The sequence below is a fragment of the Vulpes vulpes genome, chromosome 16 (genome assembly GCF_048418805.1).
Source record: "Vulpes vulpes isolate BD-2025 chromosome 16, VulVul3, whole genome shotgun sequence".
Taxonomy (NCBI): Eukaryota; Metazoa; Chordata; class Mammalia; order Carnivora; family Canidae; genus Vulpes; species Vulpes vulpes.
Window position 1 is genome coordinate 66,482,154 of NC_132795.1, and position 27,870 is coordinate 66,510,023.

Below are 27,870 nucleotides of genomic sequence, written 5' to 3' on the forward strand. Positions count from 1 at the left end.
AATCCCCCCAATCATGCATGAGTGGGGGGTGGGAATGGGGAGAGAGGGCCTTTGTAAAAAGACTGCATTCCCGGCCTCCCACGTGCCCAGGATGAAGCCGATCCCTTAGAATCTCCCCTAGAATCTTTTTCACCCAAACAAATACCCCTGAAGCCAGGGAAGAGGGTCCGTGTGCTCCTTGCAAGAGGCAGCGCTGACAACCCACAGCACACCCCAGGGCGCCTTGTCGCCTGGATGACTTTCCTCCCCCTTCTGTACCACAGCACCGGCCCTGATCTGGGGGGGGGGGTGTCTCCCAGCATCCCAGCCCCTGCAGCCCCCCAGGGACTCCACCACTTATCTGACCAAGCGAGATTCCTCCCAGCGCTTGGCTTTCCCCCTCACTCTTCCTTGGGTTGCTGGATTGTGTGCAAGGCGCAGAGTGTCCTTGAGGTGGGCAGGCCAAATGGGGAGCTGGCACCCCTTCCCATCTGGGGGCCGAGGCTCCTTTAATTTGGATACCTTAAAAGGCTCGCAGGAGCAAGGGGCTGGGTTCTTATCTCTCAGCTCTGGACAGCACCTTATTTATAGCCCTGCTGACACGAGGCGGCAGCTGGCCAGCAGCTGCACACACAGTTGCAAGAGCAGCCCACGAGTGTGGGCCCTGCCTCCCCACTGGCCCCTGGGCTCGCCGAGGGCAGACGACAGGACAGGTAAGCTTCCTCCTCCCCGGGGCCCCTTCCTTCCCTGTGTCCTCCCAGGCTTCGCTGCCAGCTGTGTGGCCTCCTGCCCCGGGAGGGAGCTCTCTGGCACTGTGCACCTGCAGACCCCAAACCCAGCCCCAGTGGCCTGGCAGCGGGCCCCCACGTGCAGCCAGCTCCTGCCCGGGGCTGCGGGGCTGTGGGGAAGGAACAGAACCTGGCCGCTGCTCCAAACCCACGACAGGTGCCTCCAGGAGTAGAAAGAACACGGAGGGAACCCTCCGTTCATCTTACCCTCTCAGACGGGGAAACAGGAACTACACGGAGTTTTGAACACCAGGAAGCTTTTTGTAAAAGAAAAAAGAAAAAAAAAGTATAAAATAAACATTGGGAGGGGGGGAAACCACAGTGCCCTGGAGCTTTTTCTCCTTCACAGAATTTCCGGATGGCCTGGGGTGAGGAGGCAAATTACTGAGGAGTCTGATTAGGCTGGGAAAGTATGTTTATACAAGATGACTTGTTACGGCTGACGGTTCCAAAGTACAGATAGCTGTTGTGTGCTTAAAGGAAATGCATTCACATTTTACTAATTTACTAATTTCTAGAGCAGGATATGAGCAAATGCACAGTACTGAGTAATGCTTGGGCCAATTGTGTAATAATGTTAACACTGATAAGATGGCATATTCTGATAATAGGTGTCATACATGTTAACATCCTCTAGTCATACTCCATGCAAGGCACCTTATCAGGTCTAATCTAATAAAAAGAGATATTACCAGGCCTTTTTTTTTTTTTAATAATTCTGAGGTCAAAAGATAGTATTACACTTGTGTTATTAGCTGATGTTATTTTATCATGGACTTGCTCTATATAGGTTTGTTCTGGTTTTATTTTATTTATTTGTTTCTTGAGGAATGCTATTTGAATTTTGTTTTATTGCTAGGTTTATAACATGATGTGCTGTAATCAAACCTATTACATTTTGAGATCCATCCAATCTTAGGAGAGTTTTTGTCTTTAAAGAAGTAGCCAACTACTCAACTCACACAATTACATTTTCGAGGCCTTTTCTGATATTAAGAAAATGCTTCAATGTATAACCTTCATGAAGAGTTGCATAGTTTCCCCTAAAATATGCCCTGACTGCTCACTCAATCTTGCCTGTTTTTGAATGCATTTTGCACTATTAGATTTCTTCATCCCACTTAGTGCTTCTGGAGTTCTCCATTGGTTCCAGATCCTGAGGCTAGGCCACGTCATATTTCTCTCTGTAATCTGATAGCTCTTAACACAGGGACCTACATAGTCTACTGGTGTCTAAAATACTTCAGATTTAAAATAGATGGCCAAGAAACTGAGTTTAAATTGTCCTCTCCCCACCGTCAAAAAAATTTTTTTTCAACCGAATAAATTATAAAGATCTTATTGGTTTTACTCAATGATTCATGAATTGGGCAGCATCCCACCCAGCAGACAGAAAGGGGCTGTGCAATGTGTACAAAACTGAAGACTTTTACAGACAGAAGGGAACAGGAACTAGGAAGTTACATGGGGCAAAAAAAGTGGACTGTTTATTCCAACGTTACTTTCCTTTAGAGGATGACAGGGCTCTATCAGGCAGATGACCTAACTAATGCTCATCAGGTGAGTTCTGACTGCTTTAAAATTCCATTACTGGAAGAGGCCAAAATTGTACTTAGGTTAAGTGTGTTTGGTGACGTGGAGCTTAATATAAGTGACTCCATTTGGGGCCTGTTGTCCTGTTTTTAACACCACCAAAGAAAGAGGTGAAATTATATTCATAGTGTTTATATTTTCTTTCATTGTATCTTACTGTACAAATATATGCCAGAAAATACAGACCAGCAAAATTATGTGTGGTCTTACTACATTTATTGTTTATCCTATTTCTTGATTCTAAGAGGTCTTTGATTTTGAGATGAGCCACTAATTTAACACTAGCTTTACAAGAGAGGGAAGGAAAGAACGCCTGGGTGGCTCAGTGATTGAGCGTCTGCCTTTGGCTCAGGGTGTGATCCCAGGATCTGGGATCAAGTCCCACACTGGGCTCCTTGCATGGAGCCTGCTTCTCCCTCTGCCTGTATCCCTGCGTCTCTCTCTCTGTCTCTCATGAATAAATAAAATTAAAAAAAAAAAAAAACGGGGGGGGGGGAATTCTTACTATATACTACTCCACATTGATGTATTTTAAGATGCATCTGAAAACAACAAATTATATGGAGAACTATAACTTCTAATTAAGAAAAAAATATATCATCAGGTCATTTGGTAATCTGATTTTTGTTAAATTTATGATCAATGTCCTTTTACCAAGCATTCAAACTTTAATTCTTTGAAATTAGTTATCTTTATATGACATTGTGATTTCTTTCATTTAGCCAGAATATTCAAATACTTATAATGATTGGGAATTAGAATGATGGAAACTTTAAAAAAAAACATAAATTGAGTTTTAGATAAGCAATTTTATCAGGATATAGCTAGTTGGGTTTTTTAAGATTTTATTCATTTATTCATGAGAGACACAGAGAGGCAGAGACACAGGCAGAGAGAGAAGCAGGCTCCCTGCAGGAGCTAATGAGCAATATGCTAATTTCTACACTACTAATGCAACCCACTGAAGAGTGAAAATACACAACCATCTTGTGCCTTGATCTACATGACCCCTAAAAGCTTATTTGGCTGATTTCTTCCTCATTATCACTGATTCATCAGCCTTTTATCATTTAGTCTCCAATATACCAAATAAGGATGAAAAATAGAAAGGAACTAACATAAGTTCTGAGCAATTTGATATTTGACAGATGTATTTCATAAATATCATTAATTATCTTAAGTGTAAGCTTGCAAAGACCAATTTTAACTTTGAGTACATTTTTATAGTTTGGGGCTTTGTTGAGTTTAAAAGATAAATTTTGGATAGAGAGAAGAGGAATAAAAATTCATTTTAACATAATACTTTTACAGTAAAAAGGAAATACTGAAAAGTTACACTGAAAGCAAACCATACCAAGCCAAAGACTCATAAAATACACTCCATGGGTTTCACTAAGAAGGCATGTATAATTAGATTTTAAGGGGAAAGTGAGAATTTCATTTTGGTCTTTAGGAAGTGAGCCTTCTTTCCCTGCCTGGGACCCGTCTAATCAGCAGGAAGGGGGGTAGGGGTGTATGAAGAGGCAGGAGGAACTGATTATTTTAATGTGAAGCAAGAGGCACCAGAGCACTTTCTGCCTGGTCTCAGACTAATTTCAAGATGTCAGTCTATGGTTTAGCATGAACACAAAAAAAGAAAAATCCATGATGTTGATTATTCTACTTCTAATTCATATCCTTTGTAGTAAGACAAAGTGGATAGTGTGAAAGCAGACAGGGCTATATGACAACATATATGTATCCATTAAAATGATTAGTGCAACTGCTCGAATACAGTATGGTTAAAAAAATTGTGATACAGCCATTGTATTAAATATATACAATAATTGAAAATAAAATTTGCAAAGAATTTTTAATTTTTAAACACAAACCTATATTTATAATATATGCTCTTAACTGTGTAATATACATCCTGAAAAAATATACTAAAATATACAAAGTTATTGTTTCTTGTAAGATTATTTGTAATTTTATATTTTCTCTACGTTTTAAATAGCTTGCTAAATTCCTACACGGATACTAATCATGGGATTTTTTTTTTTAATTGCAAAATCCATGCAAAAATAAAGCACTTTAATTATTGCTGCTGATTACAAAAACTATAAATAACCAACCACTAGGGTCAGCTTTTCAAAAAACAATTGCTATAATTTATTGACTGAGCACTCTGTCTGGGAACTAGTATTAGCTGATATAACATCCCCAGCCACCCTACAAGCATTATTATTATTTATTATCATTATTCCTATTTTCAGGTAAGGAAACTGACTTAGAACAGTGTTATCCCCTGCAGAAGGTTCAACCAAGTTCAAACTGGTCTGGCTTCAAGGATCTTCTGGTTGGCATTAGAATAATAAAAAAAAGCAATCTCCATGCCATATGCAATGAATAGTGTGTTTGAATGCCACGCATGCATCCTGTAGGAATGGTGGGCGATATTCCTGTAGGAAAGACACGGATGGGTAAAGTTTACACCGACAAAGGTATGGAGCTGAAAGGAAGTAAGGAATTATGAAAGCACAGACAGGTAGGGAAGAATGTGAACGATACAGAGATGGGAACAAATGGGATTCAACCGCAGACTGAAGGTGTGTCCTACGGGTAGGAAATGAGCTAAATGTGTATGCGTCGGGCAGGGAGGGGTAGCAGTAATAATCTAGGGACAATGCTGCTCTTTGTTCTCTTTGAACATTCCTATAAGCCCACATTTTGTAAGAGGAAGTGAAGAGGTGTCCTGGCTCCCCAAAATAAAAAAAAAAAAAGGAAAAACAAACCTCTGTAAAGAATCTGAATTGGGACTAATTTCAATTCCAAATTTAGAATGGAATTTTAATTCCATTTGGAATTAAATGGAATTTCTTCTTAGAATGAAACTCTGGGCCAGAGAGGTCACGGTAGCTGATGTCTGAGCACTTGCCTGGGCCAGCACTGTAGTGAATACTACTCGTGTGTGCACACGTGCATACACATGCACACGCTCTTGTGATCCATGTAGCAGCTCTTTAAGGAGTGCTCCTGGTTTCCTGGCTTATAGATAAGGGCAGCCAGGTGCTGAGAAGCGAAGTGCTCAGAACCAGCAGGTGGGGAAGCTGAACCCAGGCAGGACGGGGCCAGGGCTGCCAGGAATCTGATCAGAGATTGCTGGAAAAGTCTCCACCATTGAGAAAGAACCTCATCTTAAAAATGAGAGTAAAGGGGGTGCCTGAGTGGCTCAGTTATTAGGCGTCTGCCTTCAGCTCAGGTCATGATCCCAGGGTCCTGGGATCAAGTCCCACAACAAGCTCCCTGCTCAGCGGGGACTCTGCCGCTTCCTCTGCTGCTGTGCTCTCTCTCTTGCTCTCTCTTTCTCTCAAATAAATTAATAAAATCCTTTTGAAAAATAAAAGTGATTGCTTCCCACTTACCCTTTATTTTTCTCTTTAAAATTCTTCCCTTACGTCCAGCACCTTCTCAAGAGCATGGGCAAAGTGGTAACCTTCTTGATCATACCCTGAACATAAGCATGGTGCCTTGCACACGGCAGCTGCCTAATAAATATTTCCTGGACTGAACTGGTGTGTTTAATTCAGGCATAAGAAGTGTTAAGATGCTTAGGAAAGAGCCAGAAGTTTTCCTTGTTGATAGTACTTTTCCCTTCTGTGATACTGGCTTGGAAACAGGTTTAATAGTCCTTTTCTATCCTTGATATGTGGCACAGGGGCATTAATTATTGTAATAATTACTTTTTAAATGGGAGTTTCATTGGCAATAAACACTAATATTTGATGGTAATATATCCTTAAGGAATAAATTTTTGACTCGGAAGTTCTTATTCCCCACAGTCAGCGTGGTGTGTGTGTGTGTGTGTGTGTGTGTGTTCACGCGCGTGCATGTAAGTTTGGGAGGTGTGTGTTACGGAAGAGAAAGAGAGTTGGAGATGCTGAATAAATCCTAGACATGAGGTTTCTTCTTCAAAATCTCTCTAGCTTTGTTCAGAATCTCTTGATTAATTTATTAGGAAACAACAGCAATTCTGTTTTCCTTAAATATAATTTAGTGAACAAAAAAACAGGCAAGAGAGAACAGTCTCCTTATTTCAGAGCCCTGACTTTAATTACACTGTGTAATGAAACAAATATTATTCGCTTCCAATTCCTACATCAAGACAGGTCAACAAGACTCTCCAGTGGGAGTCTGTGAAAAAAGAGTAATGTGCACACAATGTCAAGGAAACCAAGAGATTTTGAGAGTGCCTAAGACAAACTCCTGTTGAGGCGCCCTTCTCTCTAGTCCTGCAAATTGAAAGTGTAAAAATTCAATGAACAGTTGCAAATGCATCGTCACTCAAACTCACCAGCCTGGCAATCTTCCAAGAGAGGGGAGAAATGTTCACAACCACAACGCCACGTCTAAAATACTCTCAGATGGAAAAACTCGGGGCAGCTAGAAGGGCAGACTGAGGATCTTCTATGTAAAATAGAATTCTCAATAGGCCAGAAGGTTTGGAAATTTAGTGGCATGTTCAACATCATTTAAATAATGAAATTTGGCTAGAAGTACTGATAAACCCTTCAGACACCATTATTAAGAAGCCACAGTAGCCAATCCTCCAGTCCGCTCTGAATTAGCTCTGGCAGGACCCTGGCACCCTGCCCTGGGCTGCTTCTACTTTCGTACAGGGCACTTCACTGTTTCCTGGGAAGCGTCTGCAAACCTCCGCCAGCCTCAGGCAGGGGCAGCTAAGGCAGCTCCCGAGGCCAACATGAGCTCATTGAACCACAAGTCTCTTTTTAAAACTTGTATTATCTTTTTTTTGTAACTTAAATTAGACCATGTGTCTTGCCTGCTCAAAACCCTCCAATGGCTTCCCAAATCAAAATAAAATCCTAACGCTACATAACCTACAGAGCCTGACATGATCCAGGCCCTGAAATCTGACCTCATCTCCTCCCTCTCTCCCCTCCAATGAGGATGCTCCAGTTACACTGCCTTTCCCCAACTGTGCCAAGCAGCTGCCCTGCCCCAGGGCCTTTGCACTTACTGGTGCCACCAAGTGATCAGGCTCTCCCTCTAAGAAAATCACATACCTCCTTCCCACCAATTCTAGCACCACCCTTGAACATCCCATCTAAAATTACAATGTCTGCCACTCTCTAGCTCCTTGCCCTGATTTACTCCTTACTCTGATATTTTTTAAGACTTATCATCTCACACATATACACACCCATAAAGTGCCATGTATAGTGGTGTCTGTCTCTCCCCTAATAACATGTGAGCTCCAATTAAAGCAGAGGCTCTCTGTTTTGTTCACTGAGGTGTCTCCATCACCTGCAACTGTAAGTGGTGGGTAGTAGGCACCACGTAAGTATGTGTTGGAGGATAGAAGTTCAATAACCCATTTTTAAGTACTTCATTTGAATTCTCAGAAATTCTTTCACTGTAATTCATATGTCATCAGCCATTGCAAAGTGCTCATGTTGGGGTCTCAGTCCAGTGCTCTGTGTCCACAGCTTGTGTCCCTGCAAAAACTCCCAGTACACCTGCAGTTTGTTAAGGGAGGAGAGCGGGCACTGGGGATCTGGACTGCCTGTGCTTGGATCGTCACGCTGCCACTTACAAGGAACTGAGGCAAGATTGCAACTTCCCAGGACCCCACCTGTAAAATGGGGCTAATAGCAGTAACTTCTTAAAGTACTTGTAAGGATTGAACAAGGCAATAAGAATAGTAAGAGTGATCATTAATTGAGCACTCATCATGTGCCGGGAAGCAGACTGTGCGTTTGACTTGCCTAATGTTGTCCTGTCTTCACAACAGCCAACGTGGTGTAGGCACTAATATTACCCCAGTTTACAGAGGAGGAAACAAATTGAACTCCAGAAAAGTGCCTTAGCAAAGGAGATAGAGTCAATCAATGTATGAGTTTCTCCTCGCTGCTGTAACGAATAAGTTTATTGTCTGAAAGCAACACAAATTTATGATCTCACAGTTCTGGAGGTCAAGTGTCTGACATGGGTCTCACTGGGCTAAAATCTGGGGTTGTGCAGGGCTGTATTCCTTCTGAAGGCCGGAGGGGAGGAATCTGTTCCTTGGCCTCTGCCAGCTTCTGGAGGCCTCCTATGTCTGTTGGCTCATGGTGCTTTGCTCCACCTTCAAAGCCAAAATTGTAACATCTTCAATCTCTCTTTGATTCTGACTCTCCTGCATCCTCTTCCCCTTATGAGGACCCTTATGATTACATTGGGCCCACCTGGATAAGCCAGGATAATCTCTTCATCTCAAAACCCTAAAGTTAATCACATCCCGGACATTAAGACATGAACAACTTTGGGAAGCTATGAGTCCACCTGGCAGTTACGAAGAGGCAGATTTGAGATCAGAGTCCCAGCTGACTTCCTGACCACTACACCTCTGTAGTACACAGCAAGGCCATGGGCAGGTAGCAAATCTTTCTCCTTTGCTGTAATGAAGGGAAAATTGAAAGCTTGGAGCCCAGATTCAGGTTTTGTATAGGACATTAAACAAGAAGGTTCACAGTGCAGCCTTCTACCCTGCTCTCCCGTAACATAGGATGCCAAAGATCCACAGTTAACTATAAAAGTCATTTTATCTTTACAATAATCAGTCTCACCCCCTCCTCAAACATATTATTGACTTTCAAGAAACCACAAACATTCAATAAAAGTAGGTTGCAAAGTGGAAACGAAAGCCCTGCTTGGAGTCAGGGTGCCCCTCCCACGGGGGTGAAGGGTCCAGGCAGTCCAGAGCAGACCTGGAGCCAGGATACCCCATGGTAAGACAGCATGGTAAGACACCCTATTGATGCCCCAGGGGTGCTTGGCCAGCCTGGGGTGATCTAGCTCAGGGTGCTCCAGTGGGGTACACATGGCCCGGTGACAAGGGTGACCTAGGACAGGAAGGGAGGTGGGCCAGGTCTCAACTACAAGGACTGTAGAAATGTCAGCCAGCAGCAGAGCAATCTCAGGCACCAGGAGCAAAGGGACTGACTCAGTGAGATCCCGTGTCAGCCACACAATGGGATGATGGGCAGGTCCCCAAATTGTGCTGGTGGCCTATGATGGTTTCAACCTCTCTGGGTCTGGAAGGAGCTGGGAGGCAGTTCCATGGCCCAGCAGATGAGACAGTTCAGGACAGAACCCTACTCCAGCAGGGAGGCAAGGACATAGGCAGAAGCCTCACATGGGTACAGAAGCAGCAGCATTGCAGGAGACCAGAAGTAGGGGATGGATCACAGGTTGGGGAAGATGAGGGAGCAAAGCTAGCTCTGAAGGCCCTGACCCCCAAATCTGTGGTGGTTGAACTACGTCCAGATCTCACCTCAAGTGGCACAGGGCTGTCCCTAAATATACACACGTTCCCTCCTTCCCCTTGAGGACACCTCAGGAGCCATGGTAGACAGGGCTCAGTGCCACCGGGTGTGCAGGACTGAGGAAAAGGCTACAAGCATGCTTCTGCATGACCTGCCATGCCCTTGAATTTTAGAAGTAGGTACCCTATGCATCATTCCGACACTTACCTTAAAGTCTACATCACAGGTTAGAAATTAGAGATGAATAAACACATGGGCTCATGTTTTTGCAACAAAGCAATAATAATAATATAGACTGTGTGCTATAGACCTACTTTCCTTAATTACCCATTTTAAGGTTACCACAGAATTTATGGTCCACACTGGGGCACTCTGAAAGGGAAAGAGAGTGCTTTTATTAAGTACTTCAGGTCAACAGGCATAATAGGCAGATCCAGCCCTTGAGAACCAAGCTTCAGTCACAGATACCGTGGTGGAGGTGCCTTTGCTGGAAACATCACCATCTAGAAGGATTATTCGATGCAGATAAGCTTCCTGAAACCTCAATTTTACTCCTTTCTCCAGAAAGATAAGAAACTTCAAAGCAGGATTTCTTTTTCTTCTTCTTTTTTTTTTTCTTAAGATTTTATTTATTCATTTGAGGCACAGAGAGAGAGAGGAAGAGATAGTGAGAGAGGAGACAAGCAGGGGTGGAGAGGGAGAAGCAGGCTTCCTGCTGAGCAGGGAGCCTAATGTTGGGCTCAATCCCAGGACTCTGAACTCATGACCTGAGCCGAAGGCAGAACTCAATGAGCCACTCAGGTGCCCCAGGATTTCTTATAAGGTACTAGGATGTGATGCTTATACACTGGCCACCAAGTTAAAGCCACTCATGCTTCCTTCTCTAAGAGATGGTTGACACTTGAAAGCTGCAGGCCTCACCTCAAGTTCAACTTACCTTTGTGATGTTTCCTTAAATCAGGCGCCTATCTTCTCTGTTGTCACTCCACAAGTTCACACAGGAGCCATGAGTTCACAAGAAATTCTCCCTCGCCTGAGTCTGCCCCAAATGCAAGTTGTTCAAATGAGGGGTCCGTCTCATAATTTCATAGTGAGCCATGAGACCTGTGTAGTGGATTGTGCCTTGTGTATTTCTAACAATAAAATAACATTGACTTAGATTTTTTAAAAAAGAAAGAAAAGGAACAAAATGCATCTCACACCGTAAGGATAAGAATTATTTCATGACATATTTTGTCAGCACTGTGCGTGGGGCACTGTGATGTGGTTTTGACTTAAAAATGCACTTCCTAGTGTGGGTTGCTACCAAACTCTTAGAGATTCACCGCCGTAAACCATATTTGCAGATTTCCTTTCTCTTTTCTCCTAAATAGTGCCCAGGGCACTTCACTTCCTCCTACAAGCCCCTCAGACATCTTTCTCTCTCTGCAGATAGAGCTACTTGATCCCTTAGGCTAGAAACAATGAAATGGTTTCCTACTAGATCAGTTGTACAAATGCGAATCATTGTGAAAAATAAAAGAAAAATGAGGGGCGCCTGGGTGGCTCAGTCGGTTAAGCATCTGACTCTTGATTTTGGCTCAGGTCATGATCTCAGGGCTTTGAGATCGAACCCCATTATCAGACTCCTCGCTGAGGAGGAGCAGATTATTCATGTAGTGTGGTCTAATCCACCTCCCTTCTGTGCCACAGAATATGGAAAAGATATCACAGCCTGAGGACCTGGCCCCTTCTGCATTGTTTCGGGGTCTCTGCAGCAAGCACTGGGCTTCCAGCCTTGTCCTATAATTTAGCAGACATGCTGGGGGTGTTTAAGTAGTTACCCCCACATCAAAGGCTGCCTGTCATGACTCTGCCTAGGGAAAGGGGGAAAAGGGGATGTTGGTGCAGAGCAGAGGGGAACCACTCTAGGCAGGATGTCTGCAAGGGGAGATAAAGCAAGTTGCAAAGGTATTTTAATAGATCTGCTGTTTCCATCCTTTAGCATGTGTTTGTCATTCTGTTTTCAGTTACTTTTAACTTGAATCCTGGAACTCTGTCTCTTGGTTAAGGTAACCACGATGCGGTTGCTTTAGTACATCGCAAATGAATACTGACTCTTTTGGGTGGGGATGATGGTAAGTGGCCAAGACAGAAAACATGTTGCCTTTCAGAAAACTGGGAATGTTTTCCTTTCCTCTTCCTTAAGGGAGTGGAGAATGCCAACTTCCAAGAGCCCGGAGCACCTAGCATCCCTATGCAAAGGCAGGCCCAAGGATAAAATGGTGTGGCCATGATACTGCCACAGGGAGCAGATAGAGGGACAGGCCGCTGGTTACCAGTCTTCCTGCTATAGAAACAGAGTGGATTCCTCTGAGGTCTGAAGCAAGTACTTCCTCTCTTTGTACGGCAATCTCCTCTCCTCTAAAATGCAGATAATTATATTAGGAAAAAGGCTATTGTTAGAGGCTATTGCTTTGGAAATCTTCCAGTGGCTTCTAAATAACTGAAAGTCAGGTTCCACTTTCCCATCATTCAAAAGCTGCCCCTGGCCTTCGTTGGAGTCATGTTGCTCTGTTGGCCCTTCTCAACACCTGGGCACCACCGGAAGTGGTAAAATACAGAAGAGTCCTCATTCCTCTGTTGGCAGAGATCAGAGAGAGAAGGGGAAGAGAGCTCCCAGGACCACTTGACGTGGCTGCCTGAGTCTGGCCCAGTGCAAAACCTCACCTTGTCCCCAATTTGGGGCAGCCTTCAGGGGGACTCTGCTGGTTTCCAGTGTCATCCAGGTTGCAGGAAAAGGCAGAGAGAGTAAAAAAAAAAAATTAGTGCTCCGACATTGTTGATGAAACTTTTATTCTGGTTTCTAGTTGTCTGGGAGACATGGCTATCTATGGAGTGAGAAAAATCAGAATGAAAAAGAGTTCTTTGGCAACAGTTTTGGTATCTTGCCCCTGGCCACCCATAGTCTAACTGATCCAGACAATTGTTTTCTCAATCAATCCATCAGTCGATCAAGTAAAGAGGACGCACACAGCAACTTAAAGATGGAATTTGGTGGCAATATCAAACAGCAGACTGTATTTAATTTCCTTGAGATTTCTTTCATCTGGAGCATGAGACTGTCAAAGATAAGTTGCATCCGTCGAGAGGGGAAAAAAAATTGGCAGAACACGTATTTTAGTAGTCCTGATGTTTTTAAGTGGCTTGTGGTTCAGTTTGTAGATTCATGACTACTCTAGAGTTACAGTCTTACAATAAAAAAGTAAATCAAGCCATGAGGAAACTATAAATCAAAAAAAAAAAATTGCTTGTATATGACCCCTCGTTCCTATCATAGTATTCCTTCCTTGGTAGCTTTATCTTATCTGAAAAGCACCAACTATCCATCTACACTGGGCCCCAGCAATCCTTATGCACGTGGCCATAGATGACCTTCATCTCCACATCCATCTGGCCACCAACTCAGGAAAGCCAGGAATTAGTGATAGCTCAGAGGACTTCTCGTTATTCCCATAGTGACACAGGTGTCTGAAAAACCCAAAGGAGGAAAAAAAAGGCAAACAAGTCACAAACATGAGTGTACCAGCACAACTTTAAACCAAAACAGCCATTTCTTACTATGACCTCTTTTTCGATCCTCCTCTCAGGCCTGGCTCACTGCTGGGCCAGCATGGAGCCAGAGGACCTGCACGTGTGCTGGGAAGAGCCGCACTGTCATTCTGTGCTGGGGCAGGTCCTCTGGCTGACCCTCACTCAGCCACAGGACTCGGGTAGAAGCAGAAAGCCGATGGGAACAAGAAGATTGAGTACCTAACTCTGGTCCAAATATAAAAATAGTGAGGTGAGGAAATAGAAATGTATTTTCCATTAAATCAAAGAAACAAATCTGGAAAAGTAGATCCTAGCACGTTTGAGTCCCTGATGGCAGGGACTATGACTCATGAGGCCAGCAGAGAGCCGTGCCTTCCGCATGGTGGGTATGTCTTGATTTAACAGCACCGTATCCATGTAATGAGGAGTGGATACATTCGTCTCACTGCTCAGAGGCATTGGCTTTCTGTGAAGTTGCTGTGAGTATTCTCACCCTACACCCCACATCCAGTGACCAGGCATGCTGGCCACCTCATGGTGGTGTTCTGGGGAGCAGAACTACAGTCTGGGGAACAGAACACCACCATGAAGCCCCAGATCACTAGCACCAATCAAATTTATGAGGACTCTGTCCTAGGCATTTCATGGGAAGCTGGCCATCGTTCCAAGCTGGTCACACGCTAATCACTCTGGGACAGGGACTATATTGATTCCCACTTGAGAGCCTTGACCACATGGGGTGTAATCAGAATCCACAACTCTCCCATGAGTCTGACCTACATAGAACACAGGGCCACCAGGCCACTGGGTCACCACTGGCTCTGCCCAGCCCCAAGGGCCCCATACTTGGGTATGGATGAGCCTGTGCAGCTGGATGACTTGGTAGCTCTGGGAGAGACATGCCTTCCCACTTTCTTCCAAACCTTGCCCCTCTATCTCCTCCTCAGTCACCCCTCTTTCTGTCCATGTGCCTCCAATTCTTCCTCATGTTACTATTAGTTATGAACAATTTGCTCCTATTATTAGTGAAGGTGTTATCAGTTGAAGGGTGTCCCTCCAGAATTCATATGTCAAAGTCCTAACTGTTGTCCCTTAGAATATGACCTTGTTTAGAAATACATTTGTTGTAGACGTGATTAGATAAGTTAAGGGTGGGCCCTAATCCAGTATGACTGGTGTCCTTGTGTGAAAAAAAAAGGGGGGGGGATATTTGGACACTAACACATACACACAGAATGTTATATGAGTACAAAGACAGAAATGAAGGCAATGTGTCTACAAACCAAGGAACACCAAAGATTGCCAGCAAAGCACCAGAAGTCAGGGGAGAGGTAAGGGAAGGATTGTCCTTTGGAGCTCTCAGAAGGACCCCACCCTGCTAGCACCTTGATCCTGGACTTCCAGTCTCTAGAATTGTGAGACACTAAGTTTCTGTTGTTTAAGCCCCACCCCTAGTCCATGACACATGACACTATGTTCCTATGGTCCTAGCAAAAGAATTCAGGGGGCATCTCTCTCAGAAGGTAAGGCATGTTCCTCTGGGAACCTGAACCAGTGCACCCCTGCCACCCTCCCCGGATACTCTCCCCTGGGGACCGTGTGCGTCCAGGAAGTTGGACTCCGTAGCCTTCTGCAGGTCCACAAGTTGGGTATAGAACAACCTGCTTTGTAGACATACATTCAGGTAAAAAACAAAATACCCAGAGACTTGTACACCAGGGAACTACATGTGTAAATATACTTTTAGAGGGATGAGTCCTTAAAGAAGACACAGAGCTCTGTACATCGACACAAACCTTATCTGCAGTAATAGCCATAAACCTGGAAGTGCACAACTGCAAAGTGCATTCTAACTAAAATGAACAGATAATGGTATCTGGTCTTACGGGCCATTCTCTTGATACTTGCCACCCTGACCTACTTGGTGATCAGATCATATTGCTCTCTTGCTTCTTGTTAGTGGTGCTTAACCCATGGATCTCTATGGCTTATTTCTAGTTGGAAAAAAATAGGTGATTTCTGTCAGGGGGATGTAACCCTATGGTCCAGGCAGCTCGTTCAAGTGCTCACCTGCCTGGCTATCTCACCTTTCACACTAGAAGGCCAGGGATTCGAAAAAGTCAGCTCATTTAGCCCAACACTATCTCCATGATGAGCCTTGAGCAGCCCTCCTTGGCCAGTCACGGAGTCAAAAATGAGAATAGACATGAGACACGAGCAATACATAACAACACAAGCCACACACCCCCACCATTCACTTCCATGAATGAAATGATTCCACTCCTGCCTCTATGACAAAAAGTAACTGCCCAGCATATAGTAGCTTAATTCAGTGGTTCTCAATATGTGATCCCTGCACCCTGCATCCCTTTCAAAGGGTTTGCAAAGTCAAAACTACTTTCTTCACACTTGTTTACCGTGCGAGCAAGTATATTGGGCACAAAAGCAGTGGTGAGGGATCTCCTGTGCCTAAGCAGGAACTGAGGTGGTGACTCCTGCAAGGGAGAAAACTTTACCTCTACCCTTGTAGGATCTCCAGCTGTGCCTGAGAATGAAGTCGACATAAGACATCAACAGAGGAAAGGACATAGTGTCTTACATGCATGTGGGAGCCTCCATAGAACAATGAAGACACAAAAGCATGCTGGGCCTGTGTCTCTGTACCAGGTTGAACAAAGAGAGGCAATTGTGGAAAAGTAACAAAATATATGGGGAGCTTAAAGGGAGATAAGAGGCATGTAACACAGTATCTTTGTATAGACTTCTCTCCACCTTGACTCCCCATCTGGTGATGAAGAGTGTTCCTTTCCTCCTGGCATAGGGAGAAAACCTTTCACAAGGGGGTGCATCTCCTGCTTTCAGGAAGAAAACAGATTAGAACATTCTTCTCGCACTTGCTGTTTTTCAAGTGCCTTGGGCTTAAAATAATCCTTATGCCAAAGTGGCATATTTTGAGGGACCTATTCAGCCACTCGTCAGATACTAGGTCTAATCATGAAATGTGCCACCCTTATCTTCACCCAAAATCTAGGTATTTTGGCTGAAGGTGAGAATGCACCATATACTGGAAGCTGGTTCAGTGCATATTTTGTACCCACAGGATAGCATCTCAAACTTGCAAGCTATTTTCTTCCTTCTGGGGTCAAAATTAAATCTTTACATGAGAAGATGCTCAACATCACTAATCATCAGGGAAATGCAAATCAAACCCACAGTGAGATAATGCCTCACACCTTTTAGAATGGCTATTCTGAAAAAGATAAGCAATAAGTGTTGGTGAAGATGTGGAGAAAGGGGAATGCAAACTGTGCCACCACTATGGAAAATAGTAGGGCAGTTCCTCAAAAAATTAAAAACTGAATTACCCTACAATCCAGTAATTCTACTTCTGGGTATTTATCTGAAGCCAACAAAAACACTAATTCAAAAAGATATATTCACACCTGTGCTTATTGCAGGATTATTTACAATAGCCAAAATATGGAAACAACCTAAGTGTCCATTGATGGATGAGTGGATAAAAAACTACAGTTTATATACACAACTGAATATTATGTATCCATAGAAAAGAAAGAAATCTTGACATTTGCAGCAACATGGATGGACCTTGAGGGCATTATACTAAGTGAAATAAGTCAGAGAAAGACAAATACCATATGATCTTTCCTATATGTGGCATCTAAATATATATATTTATAATTACATACATACCAAGCTTATACATACAGAGAATAGACTGGTGGTTGTCAGAGGTGGGGAGTAAGAGAAATAGGTGAATTGCTTTGGGTTTTTTTTTCTAGTTTAAATAAACAGAATTTAAAAATCTTTGTGCATTTGGTTTTACATACAAAAAATATATGCCAGTGCAGCCTTCAGGTATAAGGTATGTAATAGGACATCGCTTAAACTACAGTTGTCTCATGGAAAATCATAAGCTACAGGTTACTGAGCACTTAAGAAGCTATAGTGAACAGCATTTAGCTAGTTGCTAACTGCTAGAGTAGCTCGAGGGAGACATGGTGTACTTCTTTTCTTTATAAAATGAATGGAAATTTTTTAGAAAGACTGGAAAGTTTCCTTCTGACAAGGAAAAAAAAATCAGATTTTATGCTTCTTGATCTTGGAAAATTTCGGTCCATTTTTGTCAAAGGGTGAGGCAGGAGGGAGAGCCTGGAGAGAAGGGACAATGGAGAGGCTTTGCCTTTCACTTTTGAGAGTGTATTTCTTGTGCTAGTTGAAAAGGAGAGACTCGAAGGAGAGGCAGTGAGTGTTCAGAAACTGGTAAAGGCCAAATGACTTGCTTGGGAGGCAGCCAGATGGAAGTGAGAGGACAGGCAGGCCTGAGTCAAACACGCCCCCAATCTGAAGGCTGGCTACACCATTACCTTGGACTTTGGGTACGTTAATTAGCTTCTGGGCCTCAGTTTCCTCATCTGTGAAACCCACTGATGTTGTTTCCTTTAGTTCCATCAGGCTTCTTGACACTGACATCTCCACATCCTCAATGGCCACTGACTCAACTTACTAGCTTTCCTGTTACCCCCGGGAAATGGATTTCTGAAGTCACCAACAGCCTCCATATGGCCTCATCCGCTGGACCCCAGCAGTCCCTAGCTTATTCAACACTACCGGCACTCCTCCTAGAATTAGTTCAGTGTGCAGCCTACCCATCCTCTCAAGGACCACCACCCCCCCACCTCCCTAGGAGTCTTTCTCAAACTTTTTTTTCGTATATTTTTTATTGGGGTTCGATTTGCCAACATATAGTATAACATCCAGGGTCCATCCCGTCAAGTGCCCCCCAGTGCCCGTCACCCAGTCAGCCCATCCCGCCCACCTCTCCCCTTCCACTACCCCTTGTTCGTTTCCCAGAGTTAGGAGTCTCTCATGCTTTGTCACCCTGTCTTTATAGACTTCTTCCTCTGCCTGCCCCTTAAACCAAGAGGCTGCGGGAACTTGACCTTCAACCCACTCCTCACAAGCCATAAGCCTTGGAACGACTTACTCATTCTGCTTTGCTTGTTTGTTTGCTTTAAATGACCTTTTGACTCATGGTTCTTTTGTCCACATCTCCGGTTCTCCCCTTTCTTCTTGAATCTCATGTCCTTACAAGTTTGAAAAAACTCTTGGTATGGCTGTCCCCCAAGTGCTTCAGTTTCCATAGGTCAAAAAGGAATTCATCAAATTTGATTTTTTCTATTTTCCTAAAGATGGTGGTAGCTTATAGTTGCCTAAGTCAGGAGGCTGAAATCATCGTAGGCTCATCCTATCTAATCTTCCATATTAATTTCTACTTGTTTTACATCTTTACAAAAATTCTTGAAACTGATTCCATCTCCCCATTCCTACTACTACCACCCTGTCTTCTTTTAACAGAACCAGCACAACAGCCTGCCGTCCTAGGTTGCATTTCCCAGGAGCAGAGTGAGGGAGGAAGTGGGAAAATGGGACAGGGATGGGGAAGAAGGGACAGAAGGACAAGGTATCAGGGCAAATGCCAGCCTCAGCCTGACCGTCACCACAGAGGTGCTTCCGAGTGTAGACTCTGCCTCGGGTTTGACCCAATCTGAGGAAGGAGCTGGGCTTTCACATTCCCACACTAGTCAGTAGTTGCCAAGGACATACCAGGAGAAGGAATGAAGGAGCCCTACTAGCCCAAGGGCAGTCCACACAGAAACAGCAAAAGGGATCCAAAGGAACCTAACAGGGTCTATGCTGAACGCCGACAACATCTTCATATACTGCCTAAATGAGCCCGTGGTAGATTTCTATACTTCACCCAAATTTTTTCTTAAAGATTTCATTTATTTATTCATGAGAGACACAGGGAGAGGCAGAGACACAGGCAAAGGGAGAAGCAGGCTCCCTGCAGGGAGCCCGATGCGGGATTTGATCCTGGACCCTGGGATCACAACCTGAGCGGAAGGCAGATGCTCACCACGGAGCCACCCAGGCGTCCCTACTTCAGCCAAATTTATCTACCAAAATCAACGAACTGGCCAGGTCTGTTTCCCACTTAAACCCTTTCAGTGACTTCCAGCTTCTCTGCAGCACTCTGTGGGAACTGGCTTTCTTTACTATCCTAATAGGTATCAGAATTAGACAGGGGGAGGGAGTCTGTGTTAAAATATAGTGTGGTCTCTTGAAGCTTCATGCTACATATCAGCTCATTAAAGCCTCTAAAAAGTCTTGCAGTAAAGAAACCTGTTCAGCTGGGGAATTCCTAGCCCTATCTGGCTTTGAGAGCTGGCTTGTGTGTGTCTTATGGGAGGTACCTCCTACACACCTCTGTCTGCAGACCTGGGTGGGAAGTGCTGGCCTATAGGATAAAGTCCCTCGGCATAGCACAGAAGTCTCTCTGTGGGCTGGCCCCACCTCCTCTCAGCCTCATCCCGGGCTCTAGTAACGCCGAACTACCTTGACATAGACCTTGACGTGTCACACGGGCCTCTGTGTCCCATTTGTGCTGTACAATTGAGCTTTCTGACAAAGCTCGGGTCTGTTGAACTTCCCTTCCAGGAATCTTCCTAAGACCCTGTACCAGACTGGGTTCTATAGAGAAACCAAATCAGATTATGCAGACTGAAAAATCCCAAATTCTGTAGGGTGAGCAGGCAAGCCAGACACTTAGGAGAGCCAATGTGTCAGTCTGAGTCTTAAAGCAGGGAAAAAAAACCTGACAACGTAGCCTGAAGGTAAGGGGGCAGAAAAAAAATCTCTCTTATTCTGCAGAGAGTCAGCCTTTCTGTCTCTGGAGGCCTTCAACGGATTGAATGGGGCCCATCCCATCAGGGATGACAATCTGCTTTACTCAATCTACTGACTCACATGTCAATCTTATTCAAAAACACCGTTACAAAAATGCCCAGAATAACGTCTGACCAACTGGGTGGGCACCCAGTGGCCCAGTCAACCTGATGCTTGAAATTAACCATCACATACCTAAGTGCATTTCTTATGTTCCCATCACTTTCTACACATACAATATCTATGTCTTTCTTTTTTTTACCATTCCAACAATTTTTTTAAAGATTATATTTATTCATTCATGAGAGACACAGAGAGAGGCAGAGACACAGGCAGAGGGAGAAGCAGGCTCCCTGCAGGGAGCCCGATGTAGGACTCGATCCCAGGACCCCGGATCACGACCGGAGCCAAAGGCAGACACTAAACCGCTGAGCCACCCAGGTGCCCCTATCCCAAACATTTTTAAGTGTACAGTTCAATAATGTTAAGTGTATTGACATTGTTGTGCAACATCTCCAGAACATTTTCATCTTGTAAAACTGAAACCCTGGACTCATTCAACAATAACTCCCCACATTCCCTCTTCCATCTGCTCCCAGCCCTGGCAACATCCATTGTATTTTTATTTTCTCTATGGATTCAATGACTCCAAGAACCTCATGTAGGTGAAATTATCTAGTATTTGCCTTCTGCGACTGGCTTATTTCCTGCAACTTTAATGTCTTCAAGGTTCATCCGTGTAGTAGGACATGTCCCCTTTTCTTTTTAAGGCTGAGTATTCCATATTGTGCATACACCACATTTTGCTTATCTGTTCATCCACCGATGGACATGCAGGCTGCTTCCACATTTTGGCTGTTATGAACAACGCTGCTGTGAACATGCATGTGCAAACATTCCTTCGTGACGTGGTTTAATCCCTTTGGATACTTACCCAGAATTGGGATATACTTTCCTTATCTTAACTCAGACCAGCTCTTATCGGACTCTCATCTCAACCAAGCTGGCACCCTCCCTTTCAGTCACACTGGACTTTAAGGCTTGGGAGGGAGGGGCCAAGCTTGATTCATGCTGGCAGCATCGTGAGGGTGAATCACACAGCAAACAGCAACTTCCTGCCCAGTGGTTTCCTTGCACTTACCCTCCTCAACCTGATGGCTCTGGGGTCGACATCGTGAGCTTTTAATGTCAAAATAAGCCCACGTTCCAGGGCCATGCACGAATTCTCTGTTTCAAAAATTAGGATTCTGGGTGAGCTGACAAAAAAAGATTCTAACTAAAACCATGAGTGAGAGACAGGGGCCATTAAGATGTGCTTGAAAAATTGAGGGGGAAAAATGTTTTCTTTAAAAAGTTGCTGCAAATGAGACAGCATTGATCTTTGATCATACTTTCTAAAGTTATGTTTTTAGTTTTTTTAAAAGATTTTATGTATTTATTTGAGAGCGTGAGCATGAGAGAGAGCACGAATGGGGGAGGGGCAGAGGGAGAGGGAGAAGCAGACTGCCCGATAATCAGGGGCCTCACTCGGGGCTCCGTCCCAGGACCCCGGGATCATGACCTGAGCCAAAGGCAGACCCCAAGACCAACTGAGCCATCCAGGCACCCCTATGTTTTTATTTTTAAAAGTTCCATCTGAAGGGGCACCTGGGTGGCTCAGTTGGTCTTGGGGTCTGCCTTCGGCTCAGATCATGATCTCGGGGTCCAGGGATGGAGCCCCGCATCAGGCTCCCTGTTCCGGAGTACCAGCTTCTCCCTCTCCCTCTGCCCCTCCCCACTCCTAGTCCTCTCACACACACTCCCCACCCCTGCTCATGAGCAATCTCTCTCTCATTCTCTCTCTCTCTCTCTCTCTCTCTCTCATAAATAAATAAAATCCTTAAATTCATCTCTGGGCTCTGTCTCCCGAATCACACACATGCAGCTCCCAGCTCCACCGGGGTGCACGTGGTCATCCTGGGGTCCCCACTGCAGCCCAGTAACCAGGCCAGGGATCCTGGTATTCCTCTTTCTCCATTTCTCTCTCACAGAAACCCATAAATAAAGAAAACCTTAAAAAAATAAAAGTTACATCTTAAGACTTTAACCCACAGACAGTCCCAGGAAATTGTGCTGACGGCCTTTAATCTTGTCTCGGGTTTGGGATAAGATGGTATAGCAGTCTGCCTTGATTGTGGGGTCAGTTGCTGTGACCAAAGTGAGAATGAATGAGTCTGAACCTCTGTGGTGATGATGCCAATGTGCACACCTGTGCTCACGAAGGTGCATTTGTAATTCTTTCACCGGACGCTCACCTCACTGACATCCCTGCTTTAAATTTCATGAGGATTTCATCAAGACACAGGTTCAGGACCAAAACGGTGGACATTTTGGAAATGAAATGGAATCTGGAATAAAAATCTTCTTTGTGTGGTCTTGCAACATCTTACCTGAGGCTGGCTTACTATGTAGCACGCCGCTTCCCAAGAGGACAGGGGGTATTTCCATCGTGTCACTTCAAGGGCTGGAAGCTGTGGCTGCTGTGTCCTGTGCCGGGCTTTGAGCACGGTGGGTTTCTACCCCACAGCGTTATTCACTTCACTTCTCACTCCTGAGTGCTTCAGTGTGGCCTTCGTCCTGCGTGGACCCCTCGAGTTGCCAGCATCGCAGAAGCACAAGCTGTTACAAGAAGACCTGAGTGCCATAAACTTCCCTCTGCTTATCTGTGCCAAGGAATCCTTCTGGTCTGAGTAAGACAACCCAGCGTGTTGGTTGTAGACGCCAACATCATCTAGCAGTGTCATATGTGACATATTTCCCGGAGATGGGCAGTGAGAATAGACCGCAAAGGGCCTCGCCCTAACAAATCCGCTGGCAGGCACCTTCCCAGCATCCAGAGCACTAGCTGTTGATGGACTAGCCCTACACACTCACTTAGGCTGTGTGGCCCCAGGCCTAGTTGGGGTTATTTTTCTCATCAAGGCACATGCCCCATTATTGTCAGAACCATGAAAGGAGGCGGACAGGCCAGGTTTCTAGAAGGTGGAGGAGTTGCCTGGATTTAAAACCCCTCAGGTCTCCTTCTAGCTGGCGAGCTGCTTCTGCCTGGGAGACAAAGCTCTTCTGCTGCCCTCCCACTTTCCTGTGTCCTAACCTTGGTGTGAGCTCTTGGTGGGCTCTGCCTCCTGAATCACACGCGGCTCCCAGCTCCACCGGGGTGCACGTGGTCATCCCGGGGTCCCCACCACAGCCTGGTAGCCAGGCCGGGGATCCTGGTATTCCTCGTCCTCTGGAATGTCCCTCAGTCTGGTTAACTTGGCCTTAAGCCAAGGAATGAGGCAGGAGTCGGCTTGTTCTGCCCAGGAGGCTCCTGCCCAGCTGTAGCTTTGTTACCTGCTCCCATGGAAAAGTGCAGCCATGTGCTTTTCCAGACTGACTCACCAGGCAGCTCCAGGGTGACTCTGGCATCCCCCTCTGCCTCCTGTCTCTGGGATCAGGAGGCTCGATAGGCATTTAAACAACAGCATCGCATTATCTACTGCGCATCATAAATAGTGGCAGACCGAATGGTGACTTCTGCCGGTCCTATACACAATCACTTGAACAACTCTTGAACAAAATGTGCGATTTACCACTACCTCAGGAGCTGACCTAACAAGCTGGTAAATGCCCTTTCCCTTCCCAGGTTTGCTCGCTTGCTGGGCTTATACTGCCGTGGCCTCACTTGGAACAGCTGAAACTAAGTGTGCAGCTAGGTCATGGAGAGAGTTTTGGGGTAACTCTAGCTTCTTCCTCTGAAACCATTCCCAACTTCCAGGGAATAGTAGCCAGGTGCAGGCCCCAGGTGGAAGGAAGCCTGCTTTACCATCTTTTTCTTCTCTTCATCATGTCTCTGTTTTCTTACAGACAGTGTCCCTTTGTTCTCATAGGGATGGTTCTTCCCAGCAGGCCTCTGGGGCCCCTTCTCTCTGTCCCAAAGCTTTGTAACATTGTCTTCTTTTGAGCCACAGTCTCCCTCTGCCCTCCCTGCCACCACCTCTCGCTGCCTCTGTGGCCCTCGGGGAGGTGCCCTGCATTACTGGGGACTGCCACAGGCTCCCCCTGCCTCCCCTGCACCAGTGCTCTGTTCCCCTGCCACCAACACGACTCCCGCTAGAATCTGAGACAGCAGAAATGAGTCTTCCAAAGACTACATCTAAATTCACATCCACCTCTTTCCTACATGAAAAAGTGCCACCGTATCAGCAGTCCAAAAAAAAAAAAAAAAAAGGGAAAGAAAAATTTGTAAGAATGATAATGAATGATAGCTTCTCTGAACTTTGCATTCCAGAGTCAGGGATGTCAAGTTTACATTCACTATCAGCCCGATTAGTTGTGCCCAGGCAAGGAGACTCAGTCCTCCCTCTGCCTACGCATGCCCCTTGCAAGGGAGCAAGAGAGACCTGTCCAAAGTAAAGGAGCCCTCACGGCAAGCCCAACTGGCCGTGTGAAAGGCTACTTCTCACAAGTGGAAGCCGTGATTCTGCACGTACAGGATGCGGGGCCCACCTTGGCTGGGAGGTGTCCAATCCTACTGCCCGGTGATGTGCAAGTCAAAGTTAGGACCGCAGGACTTGGAAATCCGCATACTTGTCTCTGGGAGTGTGGATGGCAACAGTAAGGGGGGCTTACGAATCTAGTCTACCTTTGGGAAGGATTATATATCGAAAATACGAGCCAGTGGGGGCAGTACACACCAGTTTTTCTTTCTGAGTGACTTTTCCATGAGATAGTATGGTTAGAAAGCAATGAGCCAGGTGCTCCTATTTGGGCTCATTTCTGCAGCCTGCCAATCAAAAAGCCCGCTTCGGGGGTGAGGACGTCCCTCTTGAAAGCTAAAGCAGAGCTGTTATCACTACATAGGCCACTGCAATTAGACCTGCTTGGACAAACGGCCTGCCCCACAGGCGCAGGCAGCCGCAGCGGACAGAACCGTTATCCATTCTGGGAAATTACCCATTTCCCTGGGAGACAGAACCCTTGTTTTGTCCGTTCCTGTTTGTATAGACAGACTGCCTTAAAGCACTTCCTAGCCAATCAAGCATGCCCCAACCACAGTTTTAAGACAAGGATTCACTGCATTTGGTTGCTGAAAATGAAGGCTGTGCTTTCGGGTGCATGACCAGCCTAAGGTCATCCCTCAGAGAGCTGCTTTCTTCATGGTTGGGTCGGGCCCAGGCAGGAGGTGGCAGGGGCAGGTCAGGAGAAGCAGCCCCCTCCTCAGGAAGAGCCAGACACTTGGAGGCAGAAGGACCACCACAAGAGCGTCCACATGCTGACCCCCCACAGCCTGATTTCAGGGGCTCACAGTCCCCGTGGAAGATGCAGCTGGGGTTACTCCAGCGAATGCAGGGAGATCAGCTCCTGGCTCCCATCCACTGCTGCCCCAGAGGACAGGCCCTCCTCTTCGCTTTACTGCAAGTGCTCGAAAGTCAGATCCCCAAGCAAAGCTCAGATAATGGAACTACCCAAATGAGCAATGGGATTGATTTGTTTGGTTCAAGTAGGCCCAGATGAGCCCTTGTACGGCAGCCCTACATTGGTTTAAGCATTTTCAGGATACCTGAATTGAATTCAGTAAATACTGCCCGAGTTGCAGAGAATACAAAAATGAATGCGTCCATCCCTTCCCATAGGGGCTCACCCTCTTTCCTTTGTTGTTATGAAGAAGGGAAAGATGAGACGGTATGGAATGGTCAAAAACATGGATGGGTACCGCATGCCACCTTTCCAGGGGAGGCAGTCCCTCCGAGTTTCAGGAGTTTGTCGGCAAAACAGAGAGCAGAAAGCGGTCTTTTCCCAGGGGTGGAGGTGGAGCAGATGGGAGCCAAGAGACCGGGTGGGAAGGGGTCTCAAGGACCCCCTGACATAGGCGGGAAGCCCCTGTTCTCCTGACTTGATGACTTTCAAAAAAACCTCTTCAAAATAGAAACCCTCCAAGCCTTTCCCTCGTCTGCTTTCAGCCTGACCTGGAAACTCAAGGGAGCGGTGACGATACAGGGAAATGGGCAGGCCACACAGGCAGGGTGGGAGACAAAGCCTCAAATGGTAACAAGGTCAGGGAGCCAGGCTGTGGTAAGGCGATCTGCAGAGGAAAGCGTAATTTCAGATTTTTGAAAGGAAAGTAGGAAAAGACAGGACGAGGACAGGAGGGAAGAAAGAAGGAAGGAGAGAGAGAACGGGAGAGAGGGACAGAAGGAGAGAGGAAGGAAGGGAAAGGAAGAGGCATTCACTGAGTTTAAGGACTGCTAATGACGGATTTGGGTATCTGACAGTGATTTGCCGCTGGAGCCCCTCCATCCCTGCAGGAGGCAATGACTAATCTGGAACTGTTTCAGAGTCATTCCTCGGCATCTCTAACTGTGCAGAAGTATCCAAAAATATTTGTGCGGTTAGGATGGCCCAGAATCTGAAAAGATTCTTTGGGGGGCAAATAGGAACTGCCAGGATCCTCCCAAGGTCAGACATTTTAGGAAATCTTTTCCTGGTTTTCCAGCAGGCAAGGACCATTGCAAAGATGTAGGACAAAGCCTGGCTGTCCCAGAAAGCCCCATCGTGACTCCCAGGCCCAATGTTAAAGCACTCTCTGAAATAGGTGGAAGACAGCCCTCCAGCAACGTAAAACACAGCTCTCTGTCACACAAAAGTCACACAGCACGCTGCACAATCATTTCTGTGATAAGAGACATTTTAGGGATCCCTGGGTGGCGCAGTGGTTTGGCACCTGCCTTTGGCCCAGGACGCGATCCTGGAGACCTGGGATCGATTCCCACATCGGGCTCCCGGTGCATGGAGCCTGCTTTTCCCTCTGCCTATGTCTCTGCCTCTCTCTCTCTCTCTCTCTCTCTCTCTCTCTCTGTGACTATCATAAATAAAAATTTTAAAAAAAAGAGACGTTTTAGAAAATGCTCAGTGATTAACCATAACAATAACTTGAAGAAGGACTAAATAATTTCAAATAAGCCTTTAAGGTGAGAAGAGAGGTCATCCTTTGTTTCAGAGGCTAAGTAAAGAGGACACACCAAGGTCATGGGTGGCACACATCCAGCTCCAGTTCCACAGGAGCACCCGGGCTGGAGCCCAGTCCTTCCCTCCCTTCCTGGCAGCCTAGGCTCCTGCTAGCTAGACCTCTGGATTTTTTGCTAATGATCCTGCTCAAAGTGGAAATAGTACATAAAGGACTTTGGTGGCAGGGAGAGCGGGCAGGGGATTTTAAAGTTGCAGCGCTGCCTCATAAAGTTAATTCACAAAAAATAATTGTGACTTCAGTGTGGTCCAAAATCAACATTCTGAGAAACAAGTGGGCATGAGATGCTCCCATTTCAGGGACTCCAGAAGAACTGTCAGAGCCCCCCCAGAAAAGCGCTTCAGAGAATTTAGGGAAGCAAACATGGTTCATTCAAAATGGGATTTTGCTACGTTTGCGCGGACCTTGGGCATTTACACTTCTTTTACATGTGTTTTGGAAGAACGGATAGAGGAAAAAAGAATAAAACAGTCAGCAGAGAAGTGCTTCAGTTATTGCAGAAAAGGGCTGAAATCAGAGACAAAAAAGATCTCAAATAAGAAGCAAGCGTTTCCAGGGCCACATTAGAAATAGTTTTCATCTGAAACAGTCCAGCAACATTTCCTGATCCCCAACTGCCCTCTGAGCCTGACAGAAATGAACCGTAGTGTGAATGGTTTCATTTTATTGGCCATTAGGCTGCCAAATAGGATCTTTCTTAAATGACTTATCAAAGCCACAGTGGAAACTTGTATGAAATGCTCTGAATCAGCTTTAACCAATGATAGCAAACTCAGAAAATCATGGAGTTGTTTGTGGATTTGGCCTGAAGTCAGACATGTTTTGAGGTTTTGAACAC

The 27,870-nt window shown here is 45.5% G+C and overlaps 1 protein-coding gene across 1 annotated transcript in view; it reads left to right on the plus strand.

Annotated features, from left to right (window-relative positions):
* Positions 1 to 572: 572 nt before the first annotated feature.
* The window catches only part of FHL2 (four and a half LIM domains 2), a 67,601-nt gene continuing 40,303 nt past the window's right edge, over positions 573 to 27,870 (plus strand). The window contains exon 1 of the mRNA XM_072742140.1: positions 573 to 692. The gene's annotated coding sequence lies outside the window, so the exon portion shown is untranslated. The remainder of the gene's footprint in view (positions 693 to 27,870) is intronic.